At 41.3% G+C, this 23,363-nt stretch overlaps 1 protein-coding gene across 4 annotated transcripts in view; it reads left to right on the plus strand.

The window, feature by feature from the left end:
• Nucleotides 1-1,044: 1,044 nt before the first annotated feature.
• Nucleotides 1,045-23,363, plus strand: part of USP9X (ubiquitin specific peptidase 9 X-linked) — a 107,103-nt gene continuing 84,784 nt past the window's right edge. For 3 of the 4 annotated variants that reach the window (XM_027741985.2, XM_027741986.2, XM_027741988.2), the window contains exon 1: nucleotides 1,045-1,776. The gene's annotated coding sequence lies outside the window, so the exon portion shown is untranslated. The remainder of the gene's footprint in view (nucleotides 1,777-23,363) is intronic. The other variant, XM_027741987.2, reaches the window with a different exon arrangement.

The raw sequence follows: 23,363 nt of genomic DNA on the forward strand, positions 1-23,363 counted from the left end.
CATAATTTATCACCACTTGGCTTTGAGCTCTAGCTTTTTACTGAAAAACACCCATCCAGTTTCAGTGCTGTTCAAACTCCTGCAATGAGTGACTGGTATTTTAGCCTTTTGCCACCGAATGGTCCAAAAGATAAAAACATTTTGCACGTGAGTTAGGGCTCTTAGCCTGAGCCTCTCAAGCAAATTCCAACCTGTGGAGTCTAAATTCCTCCTGTGTTTTCAGCTGGATGCTGCGTCTTTCACTTCCTACTCTGACATTCTTGAATGATGTTGTTAAAATGAGACTTTGACCTTGGAATATGGACCAACAAGACATTAAGCACTAGTTCAGGTGCTGTTCAAGAGCGAGCTCTCCATATCTGCCAAACTTCTGTCCTTCCACAAGGCGTCCTTTCCAATTTTTTCTCCAGATTTTAAATCCAGGTTTTAAGTCTCCACAGCTGCATCTACACAGGCTGGGGTTCTACTGACCTCCTACTCTAGTCATAGATGAACACATAAAATGAAAACGTATCATATAAAAGAAAAAAGCATCACAGAACATTCTGAGGCGGAAGGGACTCATAGCATCATCGAGACCAACTCCTGCCCTCGCACAAGACCATCCCCAAGAGCCACACCATGTGCCCAAGAGCGTTCGTTGTCCAAACGCTCCCGGAGCTCGGTGCCGTGACCACTTCCCTGGGGAGCCCGTGAAGAGGAACAAAAGATCCATTCCGCTTTTTAAAAAAGCAACGCCGGTGTCCCCTAACGGGGATGTGTCTTCTGCGGGAGGCGAGGGATGGAGTCACCTCCGCGGCAGCCGCGGGGTCCCGCAGCCTCCGTCCCGCTCCCCGTCCCGGTCCCATCCCGAATCCCGGCGGGAGAGGCGAGAGGCGACCGCGCTGACGTCACCGTCACCGCCCTGACGTCATCATCCGGGCCCCCGCGCGCGCCCGCCGCCGAGGGCCCACAATGGGGAGCGCGCGCGCGCGCGCGCGCCCAACCGACGCGAAACGGGCCCGGCGCGCGCGCGCGTCGCTGCCTCTCTGTGCGTGTGAGAGGGAGAGAGAGTCCCGTCCCACCGCCCTCACCCAGCCCCGCACCACCCTGCCCGCACAGACACACACGGAGCGGGTTCCGGCCGTGAGCGGCAGCCCCGGAGGACACACGCGGGTGGCGGAGCCGCTGCCGCCGCGGTGGGCCGGGTGCGGGAGGCGCTGCCGGCGCCGCCATCTTGCCCACGGGGCCCCCGCCAGACGCGGCTGCGCTGCCGCCGCGAGCGCGAGGAGCCGCCGCTGCCTCCCTCCCTCCGTGCCCGCTCCCTCCCCCGCCCCGCCGAGCCCTCAGCGCGGAGCTCCCGCTCCCCCGGCCCGGCCCCGCCGCCCCCGCCCGGCTGAGCTCCGCGTCCGCCCACCCCCCCCTCGTGCGCCCGGTGCCCGGACGGGGCGGAGCGGAGCGCGCAGGCCCCGGCCCAGCCCCAGCCCGAGCACAGGCAGGGCCGCCGCCGCCGCCGCCGGGCAGCAGCTGGTGACGCAGGAAAAACGCCCCGGAGAGAGAGAGCGGAGCGCCCAGGGCCGGCACCCGGAGCGCGGGCAGCGGCGGCCGATTCGCCCCTTCCCGCTTCGCGCCGCAGCGCACCCGGAGTGGGGGAACCGGGGCAGTGCGGAGCCGCCCCCTCAGAGCCGCGGCCTGGCATGAGCCCGTGCCCCGCCGGCCGCCGGGCATGAGGCAGCGCCCAGGAGGGCTCCGGGCCGCCGCTGCAGCCGCCGCGGGACGAGGGGAAGCGGTGCGAGGGTGAGTGCGGAGCGCGGTGCCCGGGCGGGGCCGGGCGGTGTTGGCGCTCCCCGGGGACGGGGCTCCGCGGGTCGGGGCGCGGCGGGAGGGGCAGGACGGGGCTGCCGGGGCCCCGCGGGGGTGCGGGGCGGCGGCGGCGCCTCCCTCGCAGCCCCGGCGGGTCGGCCCCGCACCGCCGTGTTTTGGAGGGCGAGGGAAAATGGCTGACGGCTCCTCATCGCCCGAGGCCGGCGGGGGGGAGCCCAGAGCCCTCGAGGGGCTCTGCCCGGCCCGCCGGGGCCCCTCTGGCCGTGCCCCCCCCCGGCGGGGAGGAGGGCCCGGCGCGTCCCCGCAGCGCTGCACCGGCATCGCCTCGCCGGCTTCTCGCTTCCCTTCGCCCCGAACGCCATTACTGAGGTGGAGTGATTGGGGCCGCGTAGGCCCGGGCGACGCCTGGAAATCAGGCCCTGCCGAGGCGCTTTCCCGGCGGTCTCAATGAAAACCACCAGCAAGCAGCTCGCTCACGCCCGCTGTAAACACTGCGAACACGTAGGCCACTCCTCTGGCCTCGGCTTCCAGCGGCCCTGCTGCCGTGCACGAAGAAAGCGTTCGTGGCTTTTTCATCTGATCCCTCCGGTCCGCCGTGCCGCTTCTCCCCGGAGCCGTGTCTTAGGGCTTGTCTGTAGCGATTTATTCCAGGCACTACAGCCCTCTCACCAAGGTGTGCGCAGGGGTAGTTGCGTGGGGTTCGGCCGCGGAGATTCCCTGTTATTGTCCTCGAGAAAACAGGATTTCACCACTTGTTTGGGTTGTTGAGGTTTTTGTGTGTTGGTTATCGCTGTGTTAACATGTGCCGTTCCACTTCGTGCAGCTTTGTTTGTATACAGAGGGAATAGCCTTTGAAAATTATCTGTTTTATTTTTAAGTGATTTTGTTCTCTTAGGAGCATCCAAAAATCTTGAGCTGGTTTTTAAGGTGCCATATTTCATTTTCAGGTTGCTCCCTCAGAAGTCGAGTTAAGTGTTTTGAAGATTCACAGTAACACACAACTGTACAGGGAGAAAAAAAAAATCTTGCAGAAAAGAATTGTTCTAATTAAATGCTCGAAGGACTCCCAGGCTCACTGCAGACATATTGTGTCTGTCTCAGCTGTCTTCGTGGTATCTGTACAACTCGGTTTATATTCACAGTTCTGTAGCTGTGTTCGTGTCACTGGGTGTTTGTATCAGTCCAAAGACCCTCTGAAGTCGCAGGCTCAAAGCCAGCGTAAGGCCCACTTTTGCTGACCTACTTGCAGAACTGGGGCCTATATTTTTGTAAAAAGTTGTTGGATATCGATATTATTATGCATTCTTTAGTATACCAGTGGCAACATTTGCTGTGATAGACGGGACTGGGTAACCTGTGCTTTTCAGCAGCTCCTCAAGCACCTGACAAATAAGTGGTAAGATCTTTCTGTTTAGGAAGGGACTACTGATTGGTGTTTGGGGAATTGACCTTTATTGATTAAGGAATTGGAGCGATGTCCCTAGTAAGAAAGATTTAGGAGTAACTAAAATCTGTAGGCAGCTGACTTTATTCTTGATATGACAAGGTTTTACTTAGAGAAATTGTCAGGCCTTCCCATCATAGATGTTGCTGATCTAGTAACCTTTTTATTTCAGCAAAACCCAAGTCATATGTGAGGGAGTTGGGGTTTTATTGTTTGTTTGTTTGCTTGGACTTTTTTGTTTTGCTTTTTAAAATAATGCTTTTGATTCTTGGAGGTGAAGTAATGTTTATTCTTTGAACTGACAAGCTACAGTAGCTAATACCAAGAATTTCAGGGAGGCGTATAAAATACCTGTATTGATTATTCTGTTGCAATACTCTGGACAACGGTGATGCTTAATGATAGCTGTGAACAAAAACATAAACATAATCATAAAGCTGCAGTGGAAGAAACTCAAGTTATCAGCATGTTTATGGGGAGGTGGGCAGGGGGCAATTAACAAGAAATAAATGTAAGATTATATCATAGTAACTTTTCCCTCTCCAATGTATCTTGTACTTTTCTTTTGTGTAGTTTGTGTTAATGGTATTCTGTAGGGTATCTTCTCTCTTAATCTTTCCTGGCTGCTGTTTCAAATTCTTGCAGAATTTGCCCTTTGGCAATGCTTAGGCCCATGGAACTGACAGGAAGACTACATCTGGAGGTGGTAATCAATAAGGATAGTGGTAGCAAAGCTATTTTTCTGTCTCCGTGGAACACTGTCACCCTTACATAAACGTTTTCTTCCCCACATTGTGGTGCATTTGTACTCAGAGATAGACCAGTGCAACTGCTCTCTGTTCTAAATGCACACTTTTAGGTTTATGCATTTTACTAATATTCTGGAATTCTTAGAAGAGAGACTCAGAGTAAACTAAAATAGTGCATTAGTGTCTATTTTGCAAAATTAAATAGACTTCTGAGAAAATAAAGGTGCCTGTAATACCTTAGTTCTAAGACATCTTACACATGAAATTGCAATTAGTTTAGGACTTCCCAATATGAGTGCAACCTCGGGTAAAATTGGATAGGAATTCAGTTATTTATCAGTTTGAACAAAATACTTTTAAATGGCTTTGAAGTTTTATCTCTGTCAGGTGTGTATTGAAAATATATGGAAAGTTTTTCTGGCCTTCTGTTTTAGACAAGTTCAGAACTTATTTCAGGTATTTGAATGGAAAGTACTTTTGTGTTAGGCAGTACTCCGAGTGTAGGTATCTATATATACATATAGATACATATTTTTACATGCACACCTTTTTTTTTTTTTTTTTAATTTAGAAATACTGTTTTATATTCCAAGAGACCTAAAAGCTGTTGGTACATTTTGGAAACATCCTGATCAGGATAGCCTCCTTTGTGAAGTGAATGAGTCAAAGGTGTCCCTTACTGTTTTTAACTTATAACAGGATTTTAAACAAGCCAAATCCCACAAAACATCTGAAACTACTGTGCTTCCTTTAGTTCTTTCTCTTGTAATCACAAGCAGTTGTTTAATCAATCTGGTAGCCTTGCTTATCCAGCACTTGCAGAGACCAATGTGAGGTGGTTGTCTGAAGATGTAAGAAACTTTGCTCAATTTTTTGCTCATTTGGAAAGTTGTCCGTGTGAAAGCTTTTGTGTCCTTTAGACAGTTGTTTCCTGGATGTTTTGCATTAATATTAATCTGAACACGTGGACATGTTTCTCTTGTATCTTAAGTTTTTCTTACAGCATGGATCTGTCTTCTCTTCCACCTCTGTGTACCTGCATCCAGTTTTATTACCTGTATCGCACTTGTTTAAAATCAGAGTTCAAAATTTAAAGCTGTGCTGGAGGGTATGTTTTGGGAATACAGCTTGGTCATGTTTGTCTTTCGCTGTAGTCCTTGTCTTTTGCAAAGCTGGCAATGTTGTGTGCTGTTCCTGTAGACTTGTCTTATATCACACATAATGTTTGTGGTGTATAAATACAGAGTTCCTTTTATTTTTTGACACAGCTGAGCATTGTTATGCTATTCCATAGTAGAGGTGAGGGGTGGAAAGAAAGTCTTTCATAAGCATTTGTTTGCATGCAGTGGGACTTGAATTTTTGTACCTGTGAAGTTTGAGCTACTTTAGATTCAGATGTTAGAGAAATGCAGTGACATTTTCATGTATTAAATCTAGTTTTTGTTTTCTTGCTAGTGTAAGGACATCTTAAAATTCTCACACTGTTATTACAAAACTGTAATTCATTGTGAGTTATCTTTTTAGAACAGTTATATTGTGTTGGCTGTCTCTGTTATGCTTCAGGCTAGAACGTGACTTGAGGACGTGGCTAACAGAGGTTCCCTCTGCACTTCGGGACAGAACCATGTTTTGACTTGGATATTCTTGTTTAGAGTCTTGAATAGACAGTGGCAGAAAACTGTTCTGTCACGGCTTTGCACCCTCAAAATGTCAACTGCTGCCTTTCTGAAACATTACAGTATCCACTTGAGCCCACTGGTGCTTTGAGTACGTTCTGTAGATCTGGTTTGGTAAAGTACTTTAAAATGGAGTGTTGGTAATGTTAACAGGAGAGCTGTTAATGACTGTTCCCCCCAGAGAGGAGAGGGAAAAGAAGGTGTTAAAGTGGCCAGTTGTGATTTAGGATAAAATCCTTTTGCATTTTCTGTCGTGAATTTTCTGATATTTGCGTTATTTTACAAGAAGCCAGTAATTGCTCGTTTTATTTGAGAGGTGAATTCAGTCTGCTTGTCATCAAAACTTTTTTGGTTGCCAGCTGTTGACGTGTTTTCAAATAAAAATCATAATGCCGGGAATGAAAACCATTTGGATGCAGGTGTGCTCCCAGGCTTGCTTTCTAAAGGAACATTGTTGATGTATAGTTTTCTTAAAGTATTAGTTATTATTATGAACTGTGAGAATGATTACTTGCTTTTGGTTAACTTTGTGTTAGTGTGTCTCTGAAGAGATCCATGAGATGTAGATTTAAGATCTAGTTGTATTTTGAATGCTAGTATTTTCAACCTTTTTTTCCCATAAAGTTAAATTGAAGACTGCTTTAGAAGTAATGGATAATTATCAGGAATGTTACTGTGGGAAGCTTTTATTTGTAGCATCCTTGATCTGCTTGCAAAACCACTATGTAACCCTGTCTGGTGATTTAGTTTTCCTTACACATGTAACTGCCAACAGAAAAATGTGATTTTCATGCACATAGATCTTTTCATGGACGTCTCAGCAAATCATACTGTGTGGTAGTTAGCATTTATCTGTGGATTTACTCAGAAGAGGGGAATTCCACATTGCATCATTCCTCAGGGATGTACATCTGTGCTTTTTTTCCCAAATTCTGTTCTTAAGCTGAGATTCAAGACTGTATCAAAGACAAGACACAAACATGCGACTCTTTCCTCATATCCTCTTCTTTCTGCTGTAAATTGCAAAAGGCTTCCCCAATACTTTTTTAACAGAAGTGTTCAAATGAGTGCTTCAAAATAATGAAAAGTACTTGGAGGGAATTTCAGGGCTATCTTTTCATTAAGCTTTCATGTAAAATACCCAAAGCTCAAGTAATGGAAAATTGTTCCTAGAAGAGCCTTTAAGACAAGCAGCACTTTTTCTAACAGCTGAATGGCAACATGGAATGACAGCAAAATGTATGTTGTGAATTCCACGGGCTTCAGTCCTTAAGTCACTTAATTGGTGCTTAACCTGCTTCAGCAGGACTAGTTGTGGGAAGAGGAAACCGTTTGTTTTGTGTTATGGTGGTCTTAGCTGTAGTGATATGAAAGGGTGAAAGGAGGAAAAAAGATGATTAGAAATGTGTTCAGTAAGAAAAAAACAGTGGTGTGTGTCAGGTGTGATCCCTCTGTTACCAGGGAGGCTTTTCGGTTGAAGGGGAGTGTCCTTGCTGGCACGGTGGAGTGGGATAGTGGGAACAGGCCTGCCTTTGGCTGTGGGTGGAACTTCAGGTTTCTTGTCCAGAAATTAAAATTGACAGTGAGGGAAAGAAAAGTCTCTTACTTTTCTAATGTAAGATGAGAGTGAACGTTGTTGTCAAAACATACTGGCATCTTGGTAAATGAGCATTGAATCTTTTGGTGTTTATTTTTGTCTGCTGTCTTAGCAATAAAGTGCTTCATTGTGGTTTTGAGTAAGTTTTCACAGGACAAGTTCATGAATTTTAAAGTCAAATAAAAAAGGTGTCTCTGCTTAGCTTAATTTTGATGAACTAAAACCTTATAGTTTATATTTTATATTAGACTTTGTAGATTTCTGATTTAGAAATAGAATGTTAATTGTTCAGTGATTTCCAATATTTCCTTTTAATGTGTTTTCCTGAATTATTGACCTGTGAGGATTTCCTTTTTTTTTTTTTTTTTTTTAAATTGTGACATAAATCCTCTGGAGCTTGAAGATGAAACTCTAGTGGCTTGTTCTACAGTTTCAGTCTCGAGTTTTGAACAGGCCTGCATATGTCTTGACCTGTCTTTCAGACAGTGTTTTATTAATCACAGTGGGACCTTAAAATCCCAGGTGCTTTTCCCTGAATGCTTCTAATTGTGTATGTGCACACACACGTGGGCACACACTCATGCAAGGGGCCTTTTTCTAGGATGATGTACTGACTTTTCCCTAGGTGAGGTGTAATGTCAGATTTCTTAAGGGCTTTATAGCTCTCTAGCTGTGTTGGGGTGTCTTCATGGTAGTTCTGGTAATTAGGCAGGAACACAACCTCCAGATTGCCTGAAAATTCTTACTGTTCGTATTCTTGTAGCAGTTCAGCCAGATTGCTGTGTTTGACAGTTTGTTATGTGTCTAGTGAAGATGTAATTTGAAACATGAATTTCTCTTGTGGCATTTTCCCCCTTCCATTTCCCGGATTGGAAAAACAAAGTTATTTTTTTGTGAACTCTGTGGTAGTGAAACCTTGCTATGAGCTGATGTGTCTTCAGCCATGGAAAAACCCCAGTGTGATCAGTACCAGCCTCTGGTCAGCAGGTGTATGACTGAAGTTTTTCACTTACCTGCACCTTTCTGGGATTTTTGACCACATGAAAGAGGGTTTGGTAATGCCATCCTGTCATGAATTTTCCTTTTAGTTCATATCACTCTGCTGATAATGGTATGAATATTTAGGACCAGCAGCAACTTGGATATGTTGCCTGGAGGCAGCTGGAGAAGGGTAGTGGTTGGTTTAGTTTTGTTGTTGGCAAGTAGTAGCCAAAATAACAGTTTGATTTGGAGACTCAACTGCACTGTGTTGGTTGATCCTTAGACAGTACTTCAGAAGATCATCTTTCTCTAAAGTTGAAATGGTACTTGATACTTATGTACTGTATGTTTATATGTTTTATATTTACTTAAGATTGAGTATCACACTGGAAGGTTGAGATGTTGTGCAAGTTATGTGCGTTACATAGACCCAGCAGCAAGTAAGAGTTGAGAGCAGAGAATCAAAATCTCTCCTGCTTCATGCTTTTAAGTGTGTGCTTACACTGTGCTACACCTGAAGTACAGTTTGAGGGTTTTGCAGTGTTGAGGAGCCCCTGCGGTTCTTTGTGGGTGTGAAAAGGCGATAAATAGTGGTAGTTCACGTGAAATGAAGACCAAGCCTTTAGTTTTACTTTCGATTAGTCTAACAGCAAAATTTTGCTTTAAATGAGAGTTTATATGATATATGTCATTTAAGTTCTAAATGGCAGTTGTCCACTAGAATTCTCTATTCCATATCCTTGACATTGTCGGTTTCTCTGATGTGTTTGATGAATTTAAGTTCTTTTCTCAGAACTTGGTACCTTAAATGGGAATAGGGGGGAGGGGAAGAAAAGCTTGAACCACCGTGTTAACGTTTAAGTAGTTAGGTCGCAGTTGTTTTTCCCATGAAAGGAATTGTGAAGATGTTAGTCTGGGGGTACATTTCTGTAGGTATAAAAAACTTTGCTTCTTACACAGGCTCTGGAAATGTTTGTTTTCTCTTAAGATACTTTCGTTATTTTTCTGATATTTTCTCTTAATAAGGGGTTTTTTGTTTGTTTGCTTAAATTTTTGTAGTTTGCTCGTACTTGCCTGGTTGGTCTGATGTTTGTAGTCTACTTTAAAGAAGACTTGCCTTGCCTCTCCTATTTCTGGGTAGCTAATGTTCTGTTTCACCAGAATTGGTAAGGTTAGGTGTATACCTTGGAGAGATTTTCTTGCTGTGAAGAAAGTGTCATCTTGACAGACAACAACTTATCTCAGGGCGTGTGTAATCAGTTGGGTGTTTTCCTTTGCTTGCTCAGATTTAAATGTGAGGTTGATGTTGAAGGTACCTTATTCTTGCAAGATTTCTTGATAAATGCAACTGAAAAGTTTGGGTTTTCCCAGCTAAAGTACATATATTTTCATCAGGACATGGGGGTTGTAGTATTTTAGAGGGGATTCTTGAGCAGAACTAGGTGCTTGTTTTTTAAAATGCTTCTGTTACTCATTTTTGAGTCAAATTATCAGATGGCTCAGTGAAGTTACTTTTAAGTTGTGCGTAGTGAAAAACAAATGAGGCAAAGAGCCTTGGAAAAAAAATCAGCAAGTTATGGTCTGTATAAACACTTTACCATTTATGGGGGAGAGTGATGGGTCCTTTGATCCAACCTGGCCTTGAACACTTCCAGTGATAGGGCATCCACAACTTGGGCAACTTGTTCCAGTGCTTCACCACCCTCCAGTGAAGATTTTCTTCTTAATATGTAACCTAAACCTACCCTCTTTCAGTTTAAAGCCATTCCCCTTGTCACTACATGTCTTTGTCAAAAGTCCCTCTCCAGCTTTCCTGTAGTCCCCTTTAGGTACTGAAAGATGCTCTGAGGTCTCCCTTGAACCTTCTCTTCTCCAGGCTGAACAACCCCAGCTCTCAGTCTTTCTTCACAAGAGAGGTGCTCCAGCCCTTGGATCATCTTCATGGCCTTCTCCAGACCCACTTCAACATGTCCTTATGTTGGAGGCCCCAGAGCTGGATGCAGCACTTCCAGGTGAGGTCTCAGGAGAACAGGGGCAGAATCACCTCCCCTGACCTATATCTTATGGGCTTTCTGGACAGTGAGTGCACATTGCTGGGTTATGTCTAGCATCTCATCCTCCAGCAACCCCAAATCTTTCTCCTCAGGGCTGCTCTCAATCCATTTTCCATCCAGGCTGTATTTATGTTTGGGATTGCTCCAACCCACATACAGCCCCTTGCATTTGGTGTTGTTGAACTCCAAGTTCCTCTAAGTTCACATCAAAATTGAAAATGGGGAAATAGGAGAATGAAACTTATTATTAAACCAGTGTTTCCCTGCCCCTTCCCACCCCCCCAGATTATGAACTCTTCCTTCTATCGGATCCTTGACTTATTCAGTCTGGAAGAAAGATGGAATTGAATTGTCATAAAGTCATAGAATATGCTGAGTTGGAAAGGACCCATCAGGATCATTGAGCCCAATTCCTGGCCCTGTCATTCAGTATTTTATCTTTGGAATTCTTTCTGTAAATGCATGTGTTACATCGCTCTAAATCGTGTACTGAGTAGAATTATTCCTCTGTTAATAAACTGGATAGGTTCTTTAGGTTCCTCTAATTCTCATCCCGTACATTACCCAAGCATTAATCAAAAGGCTTGTGTTGTCTTTTACTGAGAAAGAACTGAGGGGCAGAGGCTGAAAACTTCAGAAGTACCTCTTGTCATAGCTTTTCAGTGGGTTTTTGTTGGATGTTCAGGTGTTACAGACACAGTTTTGCTGGCTTAGGTTGCTGTTGTGCTCCCTCACTCTTCCTCGGTTTTGTCTTTGTCTCGGTACCCGGAAGAATGAGAGGAGGATGAAAAGGTTAATCTGAAAAGAACCCTGTAGCTTCTCCAGCAACGTATATGAACAAGACACAGACAAAATTAACTTCTTGGGAGTTCTATATTACTGCCTTATAACCCAGAGATTTCCCTTTCACTTCTGCAGTTCTGTTTCTTTCCTTATAAAACATTATTTAACTTTTGTAACATATAAGGAATGGACAATTTTTCTTCCTGGTGCCTCAGTTGATTACTGTTTACCCAGGGGACTTAGTTTGATGGAAATGAAATTACAGTGGGAACCGGATTACTCTGAAAATTCCAATTAGGTAGGAGAAAAATGACAAATTGAGCCTTTGACAAATGCAGAGAGCATGTTCTGTCTGTCTGTCATGCAGACATAGAATTTTGTTAAATGAAAACTTCTTTTGTGAAGGAGTCATGATGTTGACTGTCACAGTGGGTACAGCTGCTGTACTTAGCTACTCATTCTCTGTCATCTCTAGTTCCATTTTTTTTAACCTGAATTTCCAGGTAATGTTTGAATTGTACAAATTGTACAGTTTTGTTTACAGTTTCATAACTGGCCTTTTTTTTTGTCGGAGAAGTAAAATCTTTGTCACCTTCTGTGTTTTATGTCTTCTGTATTACTGTTGTAGCTCTGTCACACTAATTTGTGTGCTTGTAGCCAGATTATTCAAAGTATTATTGCTAAATTAATTTTCCTGACTCATTGTCATCTCCTGAGTATTCCACTGGCTTTATCATAATTTCCAGGACAAAGACAGTTTGTTGCCTTTGCCTTCTTAGACTTCTTGAACTTGGCCTTATTTGCTGTGGCTGCTTAATATTTCTTTCATGACTGAACTTGTGCTGTTCATGAACTGACATTCCTGGCATTTATCATACACTAAACAGCTTTCTCTTTGTACATTTTCCTGTGATACCCGTTATATTTGAGAAAAATGTTGGTCTTTATGACTCTTCTGTGTTGTCAAGACTCATCTGTGCAATAATGTATGCGAACCCTGGTTCGATCACATGTGCTAACTGTGATTATCCACATTCTGTTTCCTTCCCTTTCCCTCCTCTTTCAGGGTGTATTCCATGATAGATTTGCACTGATGCTGAAGAAATTGGTTCCTATCCATGGTTATATATATGTTCTTCCTGTTTCTTGTGCCATTTTTAGTGTTCATAGGGCATGTGATGCAGCTGAAAACTAAAATGATTTTTGTTCCTTTCCTCCAGTTACCTTTCAGCCAGCCTGGCTTCTTGATCTGGCTGGAGATGTGATGCAGGGGCTCATTCCATGGTGGTGGTTAGGGTGGAAGCAAGCAGGATCACCTTCCTTCCCTTCTCCTCACAGTGGAGACATCCCTGGTTTCAAATGGACTGTGTACCTGCAGCTAAGGCTTGTCCACATGCAGAAATACAATGAAACTCCTTTTCTAAAATGAAAGTCTCTTTCTAGAATTTATCAAGATATAATACTGTTAGTGGGGAATGAGATTGCTGTTTCTCAGTGAGATGGAAGCGGCAGAGATCCATGTACACACTGTGGTGGCAAAACTACCTTATTAGAGCTCTGTCACCGTCACTTGGTGCTAGTGGTTTAAGCACTGTCTCTGAGGAGAACAATTAAAACGTTCCTTCTGTCTCTTTTGGCCCTTTGGTGGGATCTTTACAGTGTGTTTTGTGACTGAAGGGAGGGCTCTTTAGCAGGGGAGTTTATGGGATTTGCAGATAACCATTTTCAGTTCAGGGAGAGCAGCAGTAATGTATGTTTTGGATTTTCTATTTTGTGTGTGGTGGGTTGATTTTTTTTTTTAATGACTTTCTGGTTTTTACACAGAGCTGCAACAGAGTTTTTAAACCCATCCTCAGTCCTTAGGATGTGGTAGTAGTTGGTCATTATCTCCTGCATTTCTCAATAAAGAAGGTTGTGGCATGCCTTTTGATGGGTTTTATGGCTCCAAGAATATTATGTTTCTGGGACAATGGAGTCACATTTTGCATTGGTGAGGGAGTGGGTACAGTGGAAGTAATTCTCTTTCTAACCCTGCTTTGTTCTTAATGTACTTTTTAGGGCCTTCTTTATTTGTTCCTGTCCAACCTCCTCCCTGTTTACCTTTCTGCATTTACATGAAACTGCAGCCTTCCTTGTGTTGGCAGGAGGAGCATGAAGAGACAAAATTACTGTTCTGTTGCAATTTCTTATTTCTCTGTAGAGAGGCCTGGATTATTATGGGGAGTTGTTACACAAATTCTCCCTATCTATCAGATAGGTAGTGTTCAGTGATTTCTTGAGCATTCAGACTGCTTAGGCAGGTGGCTTGTGTGAATCTGGTTGGAATGGAGGAGCATGTTTAGGGCAGACAATAATAAAAAAATGAGCTATCACTTTATAACACCTCTAGGGAGCTTGTGCAAGCTTGACTTTTCAAACCAAGTATCTTCTGACTGAAATTCTTATAGAGCAACAGGAAATGGCAAAATGTTTACATGCAGTGAGCTGGCAGGGAACAGTACAGAAATTGCCAGGCTGAGCTGGGCAGTCGGTACGTTGAAAACTAGTTGGCTAAGTTTGTTGAACAGTTATGAATAAGCTTATTGAAATGTGAATTTTAATGCTGTTGTCACTTTCTTCTGTTTTAGAGATATTTTAAATTACTCTTGCTGATGATGATGGTAGAGTTTGAATTCCTGTGCTTAGTTTGTGCTGATTAAACATCACGTGAAAAGCAGAGTTTTAAAAAAAAAAAAGTGAAATTAATGCTAGTACAGTAATGGGAATGCTTAGATTATTACACACATTTCAAAATATCTAGATATTTCAGTTATTTTTGTCATGATTCAAAAATGTGAACTGCTTCCAACTAAATATCAGTGTTAGATGCTGTATCCTGCTTTAATTATTTGCAGTTAACAGAGCAATAAGTTGTGTTGATTTTATACTTGGAGGGGAAAATTCTATGATGTATTGATAATGTCCCAGGGTACCAGAGGTAAAGACTACTAATAATAAATTAAATAATTTTCTTCAGTGTAGTGTTTTAACGTAGTTTAGAGAAGGCATTAAATTCTCCACAGGAGAATTTAAGGAACCAGAAGGGCTGGATTTTTTCAGGCCAGCTTTAAATTTCACTTTTCGTACAGAGTCTTTTACAGTGTGATTGCAGTGGTGGTGTTGGGTGCTGCTCACTATGTGAGACATCAGGTGCTGTGCAAGAGATGATCTAGGAAAGAATAGTGCACAAATAACATGTAAAAATAACATTGGAGTACTATCCGTAATTCACTGGCTGAATGACTTTAGCCAACGTTTCAAGTATTTATCGTGCTGAGTTTTGCAAAGCCTGAAGTGCAGTATACTATAAATAATTTCATGTTTTAAAGCCACAAGTAGAGTGAACCTGGAAGATGCCATTTCACTTCCCTTCAGGTGCTTTGGAAAGAATGAAGGCCTGGTATTGTATGGACCTCATCAGAAATTACAGAAGCCATGATGTGTTTATATCTCTGACGGGGGAACAGAGGCCAGGGATGCCACTGAAGATAAGTGATGGTTTGGACATTGGGATGGTTAGGTGGGATCTTCCAAGGATGGAATGTTGAAGTGTAATTTCCTTTTTCACTCTGTTCCATGGGAAGAATTGAAGTTGTGAACAACATTTAAATGCTCCAGTACAGCAGATCAAAGGGAGTGCTTTGTTTTAAACTTTTCTAGTTAAGTTTTTTATATTTCTGTCTGCAGTTAATATCTGTAATCCTGAAGCAGTTGGATTAGATAATTATTGGAGGTCCCTTGCAGCTGAAAAAAATAATTCCATTCTTAAATAGTCTTATAATTGGAGGAGGAAGTAGATAGTTCATAATTTTAACTTCATCAGTCTTGCCTACAAAATTGTGATTTCAAAAGTCCGAGATTTTTTTGTGAGCCCTGCAGCAAAAGAAGAAACAACTTCTAAGGAAGTTTCAGAGGTTTATCCTCTGCTAGATCTAGTGGATAAAAGTTCTTAGCAATTACTAAGGGTTTGAGCATCACTCACAAAAAGAAGCGAGTTGCTATGTGGACACTTTTTGGAATTTACAAAACTCATGTTCTTATCTATTTAACCATAGGACCCAATTTAGAGAGAAACCATAGAATCTAACACAGCCTGAAATAACAACAACACCTTCCTGCACAAGTTGCAGAACAGAAGTTCAGGGTGTGTATGAATGGCTTCACCACTACCCTCACAATATTCAATACAAACCCCAAAGCTTTTAATCATGAAAGAAGAAAGGAGCATCCATTCCTGAAGATAGAATCGAAGGAACTTCTGGAGTGGTTAAGAAATTGGAGTTTGCATTTTGGAAGAAAAATCTGTGTAGATGCATCAACGTTTTGTTTAATTTTTCAGCCCAGATGTGAATATTGCAGACCTGTGGCAAATCTGAATAAAATGGAAAAAAACCCCCACATTCTTTGCTGTTACATATGGAATGTTCTAACACAAAATCAAGTTGGCTTAAGCTACTGCAAAGTGTAGTATTGATGACATTCCTCTCAAAGATGAAACAAAAGTCAAAGTGGCAGCTTTTTATGAATAAGATTTTTGTCCTTGTTTTAATTGACTGTAGTATTTCAGAAATGGATACTGGTCAACAGAAAACCGTAAATGTTCTTAGGTTATTGAAGCTGTGTAAAAGGTTACATGGTAACAGAATCAGATTTTGTTTTAACATTACCTTGTAGGAGCTGGTATACTTCTTGGGTTGTATAAGCTGATTTTCTTTCTGAGTTCTTGCTTTCAAGAAAACTAGACTTTGGTGAAAAAGGTGTTTACTGCTCTTTATCTGGCATGATTGAACTCCTTTTAAGAGCCTGTGATGCGTTACTTTTTTTGGCTTTGTGTTTTAGTGCTGGAGAACTCATCACTATTCTTTCCTGTGTAGAACTGGTAGTAATTTTTTTGCACCCTACAGGAATGATTTTGTTTCAAACCTAGAAAAGCTAGACCTTCCTTCCTATTTAGTTCTGTATTTTATATCTAGTGTTTGCTTTAGTTTCCAACACAAAACCATAACAATGTCACAGGACTCAGTTTCTCATATGTTAGAAGATAGAATTTCTTACCCCTTTGAGTGGGAGAATTGTAATGGATGGAAATACTACTTCATTGTTACCCAGTGTTCTGGGAATGCATTCAGCATCCTCCCTTCTCCATTGGTATGAAGAACACTGTTACTGAATGTGTTGCTCTTTATTATTTGTGCTTCAAGAGTTATGTTTAAATGTGGTTTCTGTGTATGTACATTACTTCTAATTGAAAATGTAGCTATATATAAGTGATAGTGGTATCAGCTGCTCTTGTTAACTCTATGTGCTAATTCAAGCAGGCAAGGACTGTTTTCCTGCATGACTGGCTAAAGATCCACAAAACACACATTTTAGATGTATTGGTTCTGTTCTTGAAGTCTTCAGCTTAAAAGCTCTTGGCATGAAATAATGCCTTATTGTATTTATAGCTTGGGGCTTCAGAACCAAGGAGGAGATCTTGTGTCATGTGCAGAAAATAGGGTTCCTCTTCTCAAAAGTTGGAGGAAAAGTCAGGTCCTCCCTACTGTTCCTGATTTTGTGTGTGTGCCTGATGGGCAGTTACTGTGTTTTTGAAAAGAAAATGCCAGTTACAAGTACAGTTTGTATAGTATTTGCCTGCTGGTTCTTTTTCTTCTTCGATAGGCCCGAAAGTCAAAGAGAGTAGAAATACTACTCTTAAAGGACATCCTTATTTCTTTTCTTATTTCCCAGAACAGTTGGCTGCCTCGGAAGTGGATCATCTCTGATGTTCTGTCCTGTGGCTAGACTTGTAATGGGCTCAGATATTTGAGTCATCACACTGCACTCTCATCTCACTGGGGCAGTTAATTGGTGTAACTTTTCAGCTGCATCTTTTTTTTCTAGATGTAAAAGGCTGTAATTCACAAGCTTCTTACCAGTTCTGCAATCAGAATTGTATGATTCTGTAAAAAACACAATAGTCTTGAGATTTATTCTTGCTACGAACTTGCAATTGTGGTGTTTGTGTGTAGTTGCTTTTCTACAGTAGCCACACTCTAGTCATGTTCTCCAATATGTACAAAATTTTCTCTAAGTCCTTTTGTTTTGGGAGTGACCTGACACTTGCCTGTGTTAGTGCACATTTTATTGTTCCAAGCTTACCAGATCCGTTACTCTGTGATGTGGTCACATTGTTTTTCACCGCATTAGTTTGGGTGCCATGTGCAAGATTTATTAGTAATTTTACTATTAATTACTTTCGTCTTAGTAATTGGTAATATTGAATAGTATGGAGTTGACAATTGAGAGATGAAGTGTTTGGCTAGGAATGTTGTCCTTGGTTGTTAAAATCATGTTAATAATTCTGTTTTCACTCAGTAGAGATTAAATTTTTTTAACCTCTTTTTTTCCCCCTGTGAATTTAGTCAGACAAGTATAGAAATTCAGGTAGTCTCTAACATCTTTCACATTAATGATAAAGGAAAGTATTAAATTGATCCTACTAGACTGCAGGAAGTTGCATTAGTGGTTATGACATTCACTAAGTGGGTTTATGTTCAGAGATGGTTGTTGGATTTCTTCATTCCCCTTCTCTTCCCCCTGTTCCTTTTTATGCTGTTTTGGACTATATCCCCTTTTTCAAGATCTTTTACAAGTCTAGTGAGCAGATTTCTCTGGATTCTTGATCATATTATAAAACTCTTTGAGTGCAGCTTATCAGGGTTTTCTGATTTAAAAATAATTAATATAAATTTTAATATATTACATTGTAATTATTAGAAACTGAGTTTTTTGTTATAACTGATGTATTTTTTTGTGTTTAAATTCAGAGCAGAGATATTACTTAATACCATGGCAGAAGAGACTGAGATTTTTAATGTTTGTTTAATATTATATGGTGGTTGCTAGGATTTTAAAAATATATTAATTATGATCTATAATCATATGTGTGTACTAGGAAATACATATTAGCTAAAGAAAAAGGATAATCAATTAGGATAAATTTGGAGACCATGTATTAAAAGAATTGCATAAAAAATATCGTTCTGTTTTGTTAGTACACTACAGTAAGTTTATCCAAAATTAGATTTTTAAGTGCAAGAAAAACTGAGGTGCTGTTTTCTATCTGCATTAGCATATAAACTTGTATGTTCTCCTGTAACAGCTTTTAAGACTCATTCCATTAGGAAGCTGAACCTGTTGAACTGTCCAGTTGTTTTCTGAACCACTGCCAGATACTGTTATAATAAAAATGAAAGCTTTCAGTGCCAGTACAGGAATATAGTTTATGTCTGTCTGCTCTTAGGGATCGTATTAATTGGCAAGAGTGGTTGGCTTCATTGTCTGCATTCTCATCCAGAGAAAACATTGAGATGACCACTACTGTGTAAAGTTGGGTGTCTGGTCTGTTGTTTTTTTCAGGCTTTGCAATACATCTCACTGTGCAGATTCCCAAAGTTTTTCATTCCTACTAGGAAGCCATTGATACCTCAATGCTCAGAAATTTTAAAACGTCTACTGTTTCCTAGCACTTTGTGGTAAAAATTCATGTTTTGTTGAGAAAGGTCTTTATTGCTGAAGCGAAATTAAGGCTATATTTTTCTGCTATTGTAATACTGAGAATTGTGATTTTTCCCTTTGACTTTTGCGGATCCAGTAATAATGTTCTTTGGAGCAAAAAGGCAGAGCAGTCAAATTGAATGTAAAATAACATTCAACAGTTAATTATCCCTTTTTGAAATTAAGTAAGATGAAATCTGTTTTAAAAAGTGTAATAGCATAATATATTGCAATTATTAGCATTTGGATAATGCTTTAGGGAACAAACAGGATTCTTAGTGTTTTGGACAGTGAACTTTGCTGTGCAGCTTGGAGAGGTGTAGCTGTCACATCCATCTTAGAATTGGATGAACAGTTTGAAGTATTTGATATGACCATGACCAAACTAGGGCTTTAATAATCCGAAATAAGGGACCAAGGGCATTTAATCAGTCTTTGGTGCAAATTTGAGACATAACTACTTCTTGAAGTAGTGATAAGTATATGTGATATAATAATAACTACTCCATAGGTGATAATTATCAACTGCAAATGTGTACATTCCTTTTCATCCAGAACATTACTTAAATGTAGACATTAAGCCATGATTTATCCTTGCCTATAGTGTTCTGCAGCTGCTTCTGAAGGACTGAGGTTGTGGTTGGACCTGCAGTCCAGTCAACTCAATCCTAATTGGCTCTATGGCCAAGAACAGAGTTTTTGGGTTGCAGAAAGACAGCCTCCTGCATAAACTGCAGCATAATTGGGAACAAGTGTAGCATAACAGCATGAGATTGGGTTTGACTGAAACAAACGAACATACTGAAGTTCTTTGATTTTTTTTTTTTTAATGTTGTTTTAGTTTTGAAGTTGTTTCCTGTTTTAGCTCGTTCTGTTAATACAAGGTAAAAGGAAGTCTTGCCTGTTTCTTTGCATGTTAATTCGGTAGTCAAGAAAAGAGCTGCATAGTAAGTGAAAGTCGAAAACATTTTTTAAAATAGAACATCTTTTAAAATAGATTAGAACATCTTTTAAAATAGATTTTTGCATTTTCCAGCTTGAAGTGACTTGGTAAGTTTACTTTTCTTAGGTTATAGTGCATGCATTTACCAGTTTTCTTTATATTTACAAGGTTTCATTCTGTTCATGGAAAGTCTGCTTTGTTTTACCATCATGACCAAAATTTCCATCTCTCTATAAACCCCCACATTATTTGGCTACTCACCAGTGCCTTGAATGTCGTTTCTTAACTGCTTGGAAATGTTTAAACCATTAATTTAAACAACAGAATTGTAGGGGCTGTAAGTTTTATGTCCCTCTTCCTTCTGTCATTGAGATGTATTGAATATCATTGAAGATGCATTTTCCAACCAGTTGAACCTGAAAACTCCTGAGAGTGAAGGAATGGTTGTCCTGGGTGAGAGGCACAGTCTGGCTCAGCACTCTGTCCGTGGCAGCAGCCTGGGATGTGCACCTATGGAAAAGCGTGGCAGCAAGGGCACAGCTCCCTGGAGGGAACTCAGTCTTACCATTTGCTGGGTTTTTATGAGCGGCATTGACTTGGTGCTGTATCTTTGGCATTCGTCTCTGTTTACGGTCACATGAGCAAAACACTTCTTCAGAACAGGAACTGAAATTGGCTTTTTCTGTTTGGTAGCCAGAAGCAAGTGTGTGATCTGAAGACCTGTCCTCTTGTTACATTATCTGTGGAAAAGCTTCATGTACTTTAAGTAACCAATGGTGCACTGTCTGACTGGTAAACACCCTGAGAATTATTGGCAGATGAATGATTTTTTGGAAAAAGACACTTGTGCTGTCCAGTTCCCTTTCGGGCCTTCATTGATTATTACCTTGAAGTAAGACGGTCCTTTGAGTTATAAAAAGGATTTCCTCTTTTATTCATTAAGTCTTTTGGGAGGTCCTTCCATGTGGAAACACCTCTCCTGTGAAGACAGGCTGAGAGGTTTGGGCTGTTCAGCCTGGAGAAAAGAAGGCTCTTCAGAGACTTTAGACCCCCTTCCAGTACCTAAAGGGAGGCTGGAAGAGAGCTGGAGAGGGACTTTTGCCAACAGCATGTAGTGACAGGACAAGAGGAATGGCTTTAAACTGAGAGTAGGTTTAGATCAGATATTAGGAAAAAAATCTTTACTGTGAGGGTGGTGAAGCGCTGGAACAGGTTGCTCAGAGAAGTTCTGGCTGCCCCATTGCTGGAAATGTTCAAGGCCAGGTTGGGCCAAAGGAGCAACCTGGTCTAGTGGAAGGTGTCCCTGCCCATGGAAGGGGGGTCGGAACTGGATGATCACTGGGGTCCCTTCCAACCCAAACCATTCGATGATGCTGTGAAAGAAAAAATTAATACATTTCGAATACATCTATTTTGTTGCCTTGACATGCAGAGCAAAATACTGTTGTCAGCCTTAACTTGAATGCTGTTAGATTTGATTAGAATTTCTTGGGCTTCAGTTTTGGAAGTTCACTTTCTGTACTTTTACTGCTTGTTTAAATTCATATGAGTGCTGGGTGTAGGAGCATTTCTGGTGAAGTGTAGTTGGATACTGTTAAGCAGATGTAGGTTAGCTAAGCTTAGTCTCAACCCTAAGCTTTGAAGTTAAAAAGAAAAAAATCCTGAAGGAACTGCAGTATGTTTCAGGACAGTCCCCCTTTATTTTGTTATATGAGTTTGAGGGCAAATAGAATTACATGTTTGCATGGAAGTACTCGATGTTCCAGAAACTTAGGCTGCCAAGTGTCTTCATTTCAGATATATGGTGTGGAAGGATCACTGCAAAAGGTTACTGGAAGTAACCTGGTTTTCAGTGAGAATGGTTTTAGATCATAACAGTTACAGTTACTCAAAATCTGTCTTTTACTGTAAGACTAAGACAATTGTTGCTTTGAAATAATGTGTTGGAACCTGATGCAGCTGACTAAGTGTCATGTATACTCACTTCTTTACTAGGAGAAGGAACCTTAAGTCATTTCTTTGTAATATATGCTATTCAAGATAACATTTTCTGGTTGCTGCTTACCAGGTATTTTTTAGACATTGGAAGTTAGACACTTCTTGCTGTACTGAATAGTAGCTTAATGACAAGTTTTTCATTAATCATTGAATGCATTTCAGTTTTAGTGCATGTCAGTGTTAATGAGCAAATTGCTGGGACCAGCAGTGCTCTATTCTGATTATATATATAATTTCCTCCTTCCTGAAAGATACAAGACAGAGAAGAAAGAAAATGGTAAGTGTGTGGGGGTGTGTATAGATTGTAACTACTGAATTAGGTCAGTGTTACAGATTTGGGGGAGGTGTTTCTAGATGAGAAGGCGTTCTGGTTGGAATAAAGGAGTAGGGTAGAAGGTTAGATTCCCAAGTCTAGAATTTTAGGCTAGAATCATGTCATAATCCTTGTGGTGAGTCAGTACTTATTAAGATTTTAAGAAGGCAGTTCCTAGAATCCTGTATGAAACCAATCAGTGATACCTTTCACCCTAAAACTGTATTGCTGCCATTAAGCCTTTTTGCAGTACAGCACTTGTGGTGAAAAAGCACATCAGTGAGATCCTGTTTAGAGAGAAACATCATTCTATAAATGAATAGTTGTGTGATTGTTAACAAGCTCTGTTGTTACATGGTGGGTAGACTTGTATTCTGGCATTCACCATTACCACATGGCAAAGTAGATTTTGTGGCATATGTCCTCATTTGTATGTAACCAGAGTACTTCAAATAAAAGCAGAATAGGTCTGTGACCCTGGATAGGGCTTAGGTAATGCTCATGAATAATAAAGTGCATTTTGAAGTCTGCCTCTGTCACCTGGCATTTGCTTTTTTCTGAGGCTCTATATTTTAAGTAACCAATCTAGGAGAAAGGCTGTAAGTATTGGGGTATCGCAGTTGTTTTTGAAGAGGAGACTTTGAGAAACTCAAATGAAAGCTGTTCTAGAAGTCAACTGTATTAGAAAATTATGTTTGCTCTTTCATCATTATATGCTAAAATGCCATCCTTTCTGTTTGCTGTGACATGTTATCCTGTAACAGGATAATGTGCCCATATTTGCTTCGGACCTAGCACTTACCCAGGAACATAGGTCTGACCTTTTTTTATTTCTGGCTTTTGAAAAGGTGCTTGATTTCTCCCCAAAACAAGATTAACCTCTTCTGCCACACAGGCATGAGGTTGCTGGCTGTGGAAGCTGAGGTGAGGCTCATGTGTGCAGCTGTACTGGGTGCTGGAGAGTGGAAGCACAGGCCCCTCCTGAGGACAGGCTGTGCTCAGTGTCCTCAGGCTGCTGGGACTCTCTTGGAGTGCTGCTTGCACTGGGTGCTGCCTTCCAAATGGGGAGTCAGAAGAACTGTAGTTGTCTTTTCCTGGTGTTATTAAAATTCCAAGGAGTCACGTGAAGCAAAAACTGGCTTTCACTTATAATTTATTGGTAAATCAGGGTGACACAAGGAGATGGCAAAAGCATAGCAAATGGGAATTTGCTCAGCTGGCAATCAAAAAGCAAATGTCAGTGGGATTCATTTGACTCAGCCTTCATAGCCTCGTACATGGCTTGATTAGCAATTGAGTAGTTAGTTTCTAATTTAACAGGTATCTGTCTCCATTTTGAGCCTGTTTCAAAACATCTATTCAAAGCTTTGGGTAGAGGTGTTAATTTTTTTTTAATGTGGCTTACCGCGCTGAATCCAAAATCAGGAATAGTAGAAATGAGATG

Source organism: Pipra filicauda, unplaced genomic scaffold (assembly GCF_003945595.2).
Source record: "Pipra filicauda isolate LSUMZ 115617 unplaced genomic scaffold, ASM394559v2 scaffold18_size4552066_pilon, whole genome shotgun sequence".
Lineage (NCBI taxonomy): Eukaryota > Metazoa > Chordata > Aves > Passeriformes > Pipridae > Pipra > Pipra filicauda.